The sequence below is a fragment of the Adiantum capillus-veneris genome, chromosome 22 (genome assembly GCF_014529385.1).
Source record: "Adiantum capillus-veneris isolate H3 chromosome 22, ASM1452938v2, whole genome shotgun sequence".
In the NCBI taxonomy this organism is placed as follows: domain Eukaryota; kingdom Viridiplantae; phylum Streptophyta; class Polypodiopsida; order Polypodiales; family Pteridaceae; genus Adiantum; species Adiantum capillus-veneris.
This window is the reverse complement of record NC_140952.1, coordinates 101,941,201-101,950,911: the sequence shown is the minus strand read 5'-3', so window position 1 is coordinate 101,950,911 and position 9,711 is coordinate 101,941,201.

The following is a 9,711-nucleotide window of genomic DNA, read 5'->3' as shown; positions in this document are numbered from 1 at the left end:
CCATTTATAACTCACTTGAGTACTGTAAAGGAGTAACCACAACTAAGAGTTGTCCAAAGGAATAACCAGTTTTCAGATCTTCTGAAAGTACTGGAATAATGCAAGGAAACCTTGGTGTAACTTTCCATGCAGTTGTGAGCCAAATTTCCTACTCGCCTGAGTATATTGAAAAGTCCGTAGATAGGGAATGTCCTTGTGTTAGAATTCTGAATAGTTTGGAACACAAAGAACTACATGCTCATCCCTAATGAAGGTTACTTGCGACATACTTTGTCAGCACACCTGGTAAGTCCTTGACGTATGAAAGTATTGACACCTGGTAAGTCCTTGACGTATGAAAGTATTGACACAATCTCCAACCCCACCACAACAGGTGTTCAAAGTCGAAAACCGTACTTAAGAAAATTCTAGAATAGGGAGAAAATCATCTAATCAGAAATGCGTAGTGCTAACGTATGCTCTTAGCAGATCCTTTAGCACAAGATTACTCTTTGTAATCTGCCTATCCCCTTGGATAACTGACAATACTGAGGTGTGTCCCTTGGATAACTGACAGTACTGAGGTGTGTTTTCCTCACAACGGGGAATCACAGTAGTGTATAACCATTGTGGTTAACTTGAAAAAATATACAAACGCCCAAACCGAGCCATGACCTCTATTGGTGATTAGTAGACCCAAAAGTTATCTCATAGAGATAGTGCACATAGAGTGAAAAATGCTTCATAAGCAACAACTTTGAGGAATATGCATGTCGTTCCAAATCAGCCTTTGCTAAACACTAGGGCCCATAACACCTAGTGTGCATGCATTTAGCAAAAACTAACCCGAACTGATCCTTGCCAATACTTATGGCCAATGTGATGCGCCTAGCACGCATTAAAAGGAATGTAAATAGGTCTGAAAAGAAACTAGATACTTTTAGTTGCAATCTTTTGCAAGCCTTGCTGAAACGTCTGAATGACAGCTGAAGGTGAAACATTGATCACTTCTAGGTATAGACAATGAAACTTTTTCATTAGCAACGTATAGCCTTGCTAGATGTATAAACAACCATCTGTAATGTTGTTTAGCAGTACTTGTACCTTAACAAGTCATTCTAAGTATCCGATAATTTATGGCCACGAAATTTCTCCTGATACGTCGTGCTAAAAATGGTCTAGAAAACAGATGTGACCAGCACCTAGGGACTTTGTCGTGACACATAATTGAAATAATGGCGCAAGTGTCAGTCCAAAGACTCATATTCTCCACATGTGGAATATGTCTCATGTAAGGATGTGTAAAAAAGAACATCCTTCAAGTACAAGATGTACTTGTGTGTGGAGGTAATTGCAAACACTCTACGACGAGAGTGAGAGGGACCCTCATTAGCCTTGCTCCACACTGTTGGCTAAACCGAACTCCTTGAGTTCCTAAACCATGTTGTATCCCATGTGACAACCTGTGCCAAATTGAACCCGACAAGTAGGTTCGTAACAGCATAAGCCAAAAAGATAGATTGGACACTTGGCCCGAAATACTTTGTGCCGACATGCCCTTGGCATGGCTCTGTAACAGTCAAGTGTACTTAGACGTCTTGAGAAACCAAGCAAAGCATACTAAAAATGGAACAACACCAAATCAATAGATGCGTACCTGGAGATTTGAACGTAATGTACACTTACCTGTATTCCAATGGGGAGGAGCACGTCCCCTACTTGAAAAAACAAACAGCATTGCGCTGGAAACCCTAGGTGTTGCCTGTGCAATTGAAGCCCTTGGATTAGAATCTATGTAGTCAAACCCCTTGGTAAGACTCTTTGTAGAAACTGCTCAACTAGCAGATCACGGTAACTAACATAGTCAACCGTGTACAAAATGATTGGAATCAACTTGAAAAGTGTCTCCGTCCACTATCGCGTGTGGTAGATTGCGGAATTATTTCCTTGAAAGTATAACCGGGAGAGATCAAATGTGATCCTCAATGCTGATCAAACTGTGATCCTTAATGCCTATGGGGTGATGTAATAATCACCCGCCAGGTCTTACCCCAGAACAGTATGTCCATAGACACGCCGTAGTGCTATAGAGAGAGTAGGAAATCCACACAAGTGAACTGCCGAGCTCTTATGGACAGCCATGCTGTCACAATTGATTGCTGCATCTATACTATTTTGTAGAGATCAGCTGCTATGAGTTGAAGATTAGTAAAAACTCAACTTGAGTGTCGCACTGAAAACATGTAGTGCAAAAATGACACCCTAAACTTTCGTAATGACAAGACCCTTCCTTGTCAATTAACGTCAATGTGTACTCCACTGGGTATAGCTGTTCGATCTTGAGAACAATCATCCAAGGAATACCAATTAGTGGGTCTTACCCTTGGCCTGACAACGGCTCTTAGCCTGTTTGGCTCATAGTACTTATGAAAAATAGTGTTCAATCGACGTACCGTTGAAGACTAATTTAAGTAGCATCTTGGCCACGTGGTAGCTGTGAGTTAGAGCACCTTGGCTCAAGCTGACTCATGAGCAAAACATGTATCAAAAGCTTCTTAGAAGATTAGAGATAGAGAATGAAAAGAAGAGCATGCTGGGCTGCGGAACTTGCCTTCAGTTGTTACAGTGTGTGCCCAAGCTATGTCCTCTTACACATCTTATGCTTGACTTGCAGCTTATCGTATAAGCATTCCCCAGTTTTCCGGTATGACTCTTGCAGCGAGAGAGGTAACAGAAAAACACAAAACTCATTCCCAAATGGCTTATAGACATATCTGCACAGACGCCGTCTTATATCCTATACACCCGTCTGGTACATAATGAAATAACCTGCAATATGAAATAATCCACAAACACATTTCCTATTCCTTCCCAATTGTGGATGCGGAAAGGAGATGCCAGACGGGAGAAGCCACAATGCAAGATCCCTAAATTGAAGCCTTGCTTCACCAAAATCTGTTAGTGCTAATAGCCAACTGATGCGGCTATTGATATACAGAGAGCATGAGAAAAAGAATCGACCTTGTCGAACAATTTCAATTGGAATGAACTAATACTGTGTGGAAAACTGCATCCGGTAGTAGCTGCTGGAAATAGTGACAAGGAGTCGTCCATGCCGAGCAACTGGATGTGCTAATTTCCTTGAGAGTCCAAAACACTAACAATTGTCTATGGACTGGCATCAAATTGAACCACTGAGAAACCGTGCTCATTAAGTACACCTGCCAAACAACTTTGTACCCAGAACATGCTATTGGTTGAGTTTTTTCGTGAAAGTTGGCTAACACTTTGTGTTGCCCAGTGCAATCCTTGATCGAAGTGAAATCATCGATGATTTTGGGACAAAAACACCCTGGAAAATCTCTTTCCAAAGATGCGGAAGCACTTGGCTTTGCTTCCTCTCGATTGTGCTGAGCATGCCGTATAATATGGTCGTGCTAGTAGCCATGCTTGAGGCCCCTGCTCAAGCCACGTGTCCCATAACCATCATCCTTTTTGTACTCTCCTTGTCGGGATTGATCTTCCAGATATCGAATCTTCCCGTAGAACTGTTTTCGAATCAGTTCTGCCGCACTCGGACATCGTCCTGAAACTGGACAGCACCTCGGCCTCGGATCTCCGAGCTAGGCGAAGCAAGACGTCAAACTCAGAGGGGTGTGTGCCCGGGGTGGGCATGCCCCCTTAACTGTTTGATTGACCAAAGGCCCTCCCCTTGGGTGGCCGTATGTGAAATACAAGGAGGTGGAGCGATGGCAATGACCTCCGGAAGTGCAGAAGGTGAAGCTGCGCTCACCCTGCCCGCTACAGTGCTCAGATGTAGGGCGCGGTGAAGCGCGTTTTTCCCAACACGCCTGCGTACACGCTTTTTGATGCACCCATGCTGCAAATGACCTCCCCTTGCCGAGCTCCTCCCTCCTTGTAAGGGTTTGCTCCCACGCTGTGTCGACCGTCGTCTTCTTCGGCTTGTGTCTTCAAGCGGCCATGCCCACGACCCTGCTTCACCCTCTTCGGCTTGTGGTTTCAAGGGGCCATGCCCACGGCCTGTGCCTTGACACGCCCTCCACGAGCTCAAGCCTGCCAAGAGAGAGAGTTTTTGAGAGAGAGGGAGAAAGAGAGAGATCCACGCTTGAGAGAAAGAGCTCCATGCCTTCTCCTCCGCCATGGCTCCACCTTCCCCCTTCCTCTCCACCTTGCTATGATACCAGTGTAAGACCTAGGGTAACTGAACATAGGATCCTCCTCCCTACTGCCCCTTATATAGGCTAGCTCCTAGCACTTGCCCTAAGCGGATCCCCAGTCCGCACTGGTCTAGTCCAGGCCCTTGGCCTAGGTCCCTGACCCCCTAGGTTGGGCCTTGCCTCGTAGGACCCTTGTCCTGACAGCCTCATTGATCTGTGTTCGGTGGAGGTGCATCGGTGTGCAAGGCCGAACGACAGAGGCAAGAGCGTCTGGGTGATTTGAGTGCACCGCATGGTGATCCTCCCATTGGCTCTACTTCAGCAACTCCTATGGCGTCTCCATTGCACTTTGAGGCAGAGGATGAGCACATGTTCAACATGTGTGGTGAGTTACTAGCTCATGAGAGAGACGTGTGCGAGGAGGATTGTCAGCCCTGCACTAAATGGGTTGCCAAAATGGAGGATAGATTGATGACGAGTGCCCGAACACCTCTTTATGATAGTGCACGGTACTCGGTGCTCCGAGCATTGTTGGAAGTCGTTAACTTGCAAACAAAATTTGGTTGGAGTAATGCAAGTGTCGATGCACTACTTCTGTAAGTATGGAATGTGGCTTTTATATACTCTCTCCCTCTCTCTTTATGGTGTTATCTTCTAGGAATTATACTAATACGCATGTTTGTTGTAGTTTGATGGGCAAAATGTTTCGGCCAGAAGATCACCACATGCCTCCAGATCGTCGACGAGCTAGATCGTATGTCACTAAACTTAGAATGGAGTATGGAGTATGAGCGCATCCATGCGTGCATCAATGATTGCATGCTATACCACAATGAGCATGCACATGCTACCTCATGTCATGTGTGTGAAGAGGCACATACAAGACAGGTGTGACGAGGCACATCTACCCCGCAAGGTATTAAGACATTTTCCATTAGTTCCTCGCATCCAGCATATGTTTAAAAGTAGGTCTACCGTGGAGCTTCTTGCGTGGCACGCGAACCATCGCTCAAATGATGGAATGATGCATGTCCTTGCCGATTCACCTGCATGGAGGCAAATCAAAACTCAATGGAACAGAGTTTGGGTTGGAGCCTCGTCACTTGAGGCTTGGGTTAGCAAGTGATGGTGTCAACCCCTTCGGCACTAAATCTACTTCATGGAGCACTTGGCCTGTGGTGATCTTCAACTACAATATTCCACCATGGGAGACAACCAAGAAGGGCAATATACTTCTTTCCTTGCTTGTGCTAGGGAAGTAGAAAGTGTCAAATATTGACATCTACCTCGAGCCCCTCATTGAGGAGTTGGAGGAGTTATGAAGAGGCATTCCTGTTGTCGATGTCTCACTTGCAAAGGGGGGGAGAGAGGCCATTGTGAAGGTAATGCTTATGTGGACTATGCACGACTATCCTAGGCTTGGAGAGATTTATGGTAGCCCCTTTCCTCTATCTCTCTCTCTCTCTATCTTTTCCTCTCGCCCTTTAGTTAACTTTAGTTCAATCATCTCTCTAACAATATGATATGTATGCAGGGTTGTCCATATCAGGGCACAATGCATGTCCTACTTATGGGCCATCACTGGTGATGGAGAGGCCCGATTCCTTGCGCAAGGTAATCTATCCAACCATCATTTCTTACCCCAAGGGCATAACAAGCACAAGGCTCCAACAAATGGGAAGACCCCTCTAAAGCTCATGATGGCAGATTGGGCAACCATTTAGGAAGAACACCACAACAACAATCTAGCTCCGTGTCCTCCACCAAAAGGTATGTCAAGGTATTCCATATTTTTAAGGCTTCCATATTGGAAGGACTTAAAAATACAACACCTCTTGGATCACATGCACATATTCAAGAATGTAGCCCAAACACTATGGGACCACATTATTGGCAAAAAGGACTCTTTGGGTGCGAGGGAGGATTTGAAGCTTTAAAAACAAAGCTCATTCTCAAGACATACATTGGTCTCTTTGCAAGACTACCATGTCCTTCATTTATGGCTCTTGTAGCTCTATGTCATCATTGCATATATCCCCATGCCAATACTCATCAGCATCAAATGTGTCACCCCATACATTTATCTACTGTGTCCTTGACATTTAGGCACGTGTATGGTTTCAACAGTTGATTTTCATACTTCATTCACACTTTCTTGAATCATATGGTCCTTTACACATGTCTCTAAGGTATTATCCTTGCCAACATGAGCATTTGCAATCGTGACTACATGCACATAAAGGTTGTCCACACTATCCGTACCAGGTATAGACAAAGGGTACTTCATGCATGTAGCAACAGATAGCTTTCTCTCTTTTTGTAACGATATCTTCAATAATTTAGACATGGAATTGGGCTCTTTCTCTTGCACTTTTATCTCAAAGATTAGCTGCAAAAAACATGTGAATACTTGTATTCTTTGGCTATTTGTAAAAGTAGGATCAAATTCCTCTTTAGACATGGCTTTCACATGCAGCATAGCATCTTTCAGAACTTTGCAAGCATCATCAAATCTTGATCAAAATTCTGCAATAGACTCTTCTTGCATAATCAAAATAGTGACCTATTTCCATGTATCTTGGTGAGGGATCACCTTTTGAATCGTTTCAAAAAATATCTCTTAAACCTGTCCCAATTTTCTTTGTCATCATGTGCGCGCCCTCAAACCAATCTCTTGCATTTCCTTTGACTACCAAATAGATACCTGTAAGTTTTTGCACTTCACTTGGAACCACACGACATAAAGATGTTAAGTCAAATAAGATGCAAGCCAATCCTTTGCATCCTCACAACGTGTGAAAATAGATGTTTGGAATGGCACCACATTATAAAACTCCCTTCAACATCCAAACTGTGAAAACATCACCCCTTGAAATCCAAATTCTGAGTGCAAAACTTGAAATTTTTACTCCCGGACCGGATCACAAAAAGATGATGGACCAAAAGACATCGTGAGCACACTCACACACCCTTGCACCTTAACATAACACAAAATAATTCCATTACTTTTCTCACTCCACACACAACCTCTCAAGGGATCAGTGAAAATCCTCCCCTCAAACTCAATTCAAACTACAAGTCCTTGCCTATCTGCAGCTGCATAGTGAGTTGAGTTGGTCAAGGCCTAGAATTGCAGTTGATGGACACCAAAAGACAGGAAAAGGATTATCAAAAACCCAAAAAATACACCCACAAAAAGACCTCTCTCAAACCATTTCAAAAGCTTCACCAAACTCCATTCCGTTGGACTCTTTGGTGGAGCTTTGGCGTATCTCTAGAGTAGCCTCAACTCCAATGGCACCGATGCAGGGTCAGATTGTCTTGCAAAGAGCTGCACCTACATCCCTCAATTCTTTGCACACACACATATACATGGAAATCTCAAAAACTCCATAGACTCTTTCAAGTGAAAAATCAAAGAAAAGGAACCTAATTCACTCCCTTGCACCCTTGAAAACAGGAAGCAGACTAGTCAGGGCTGCACTAGACCATGCCGTAGGCCCTTTCACACACTTCTGGCCCATTTTTTCGGCCATTTTTGGCCAAATTTGACCCATGAGGTACACTTTTTATGGAAAAAATCCCAAATGAACTCCAAATGTCTCCAAACTTTGTAAAATTGATCCTTGACCACTTTTAAGGTGGTTTAAACATCATTGCATATCAGGCATCACAAATAGACAATTACCACATGTGTCAAAGCATTATGGAAAATTTAGACTCTCAAAGGGTTCCTATAAGGAGGTTTAACTTTGCCTCTCTTATTTAAAGTGGGCAACCTGGTGAAGTACATAAACACTTTGTCAAAACCCTATCAACCAACACATTAATGAAAAGATATTAGAAAGTAGGTGCTAAATCCTCAAATTTTAACAAATTTGGAGCTGATTTGTAGAATGGCCTCCCCACTGAAGTTGAAATGTGGGGAGAGATTCCTTTTATAAGAAGAAGTTGTCACATAAAAAATTAGAATCTTCTAGAATATAAAGAATCTGATGGCATGGTATATATCAATGGATAGATCTTGATGAGTATATTATAAATCCAAAAGGTTCGACAAGTATTGATCATTTCATTTATAAAAATTTTACCCTGTGCCCATTTTGGACAAGAGGGGGAAAGTCAAAGTCCTTATAGGGTCCATTTGAGAGTCCAAAATTCCCCTAATATTTTGGGGTGAAATGAGCATATCCACACTTCCCATTGCATTAATTGCATTCTAGAAAGCTTAAGAATATACCCTAGAGACAAAAGAAACCACTTGGCACCACATCTAAGGTTCCAATACCCTGTCCAAGTATGTACATGTGTATGACTACTGACACGTAAACATGACTATTTACAATGGGCACATGGCCCATCATATTCAAAACTCAAATGTATAGATTCATTTTAATATACACACATCCATGCATATACACACTACTTTGCACATGCCAAAAGTAATTATTAGTGTTGAAACGAGCCTTGTGAAAAGGGCACTCAACACATCAAATCTCCCAGAGACCCTCCATTATAGTATGGAAAGAAAGTGATCTATGGGGACTTTGTGGTGAAACAAATGCATCTGACAATTGAGGGATGCAATGTTCGCCTACCCTGCTTTGTCTGGAAACTTTGATATCAAACTTTGATTTTTTCCTTCCCTTGTAGCATTTGCCAGTAGTATTGATGTGTCTTGGAAAGAAAGAATTTTTCTTAATGGTGTATAAGCTGCAAACACCAAATAAACCTAATCAAATTTTGACACCTTCTAGTACGGCTTGTGGAATTCCAATCAAATACGTACACTTAGCATTCAGTGTTGTGTGCATGATCATTCCCATGCCGCTAGCATCCGAGCTACCACCAATGGCTCCCTGTGCATCTTGCACCATCTTTACTCGCTTGGCAAAGTGGATTGATCTTGTACTTTGAATCTCTTCGTCTTTACCTTATATTCCTCTCACTACTTGTCCCAAACTCTACCTTGGTCATGTTGCATGTGAAAGTAAAGTCTTCTTTCAAATCTCTGCAACATATCTTCATGCTACTAATATCCGTGTTTTGGCTATTTGGAATTGCCATAGTGAGCTACCTCACCCTATCAAAATCACTCAACCACTATGGCTATCCTCACCCTTTCATTGTACATAGGCGTGTGTGAGTTTGGGGACTTTCCTCATATCTCCTTAAACCCTCAGCTAGCTAGTCATTGGGCTAGTTGAGCCAAATAAACAAATAAAAACAAGAACAAAAGTATATTACGGCCCATTTGTGTGTACAAATTTCGTGGTATATAGGGCCTAAAAATTGGGATTTTTCATAATTATTTATGTATTTATTTAGATATTTTTACCTAGGTGTGCGTTACTTACCTAAGTATGTTATGTACATTGACTTATCGTTACCATAATTTTCTTACATTGTACTTACTCTCTATTATATAAATATATATTTTCATGCAAGCCTCTGTAAATCTTGGTGTGAACCCACTCCGAGAAAAATCACAAAAACACATTTCACCTAGTCATTCCATTTTACTAAATTACCATATACCCTACATGCATTCTTC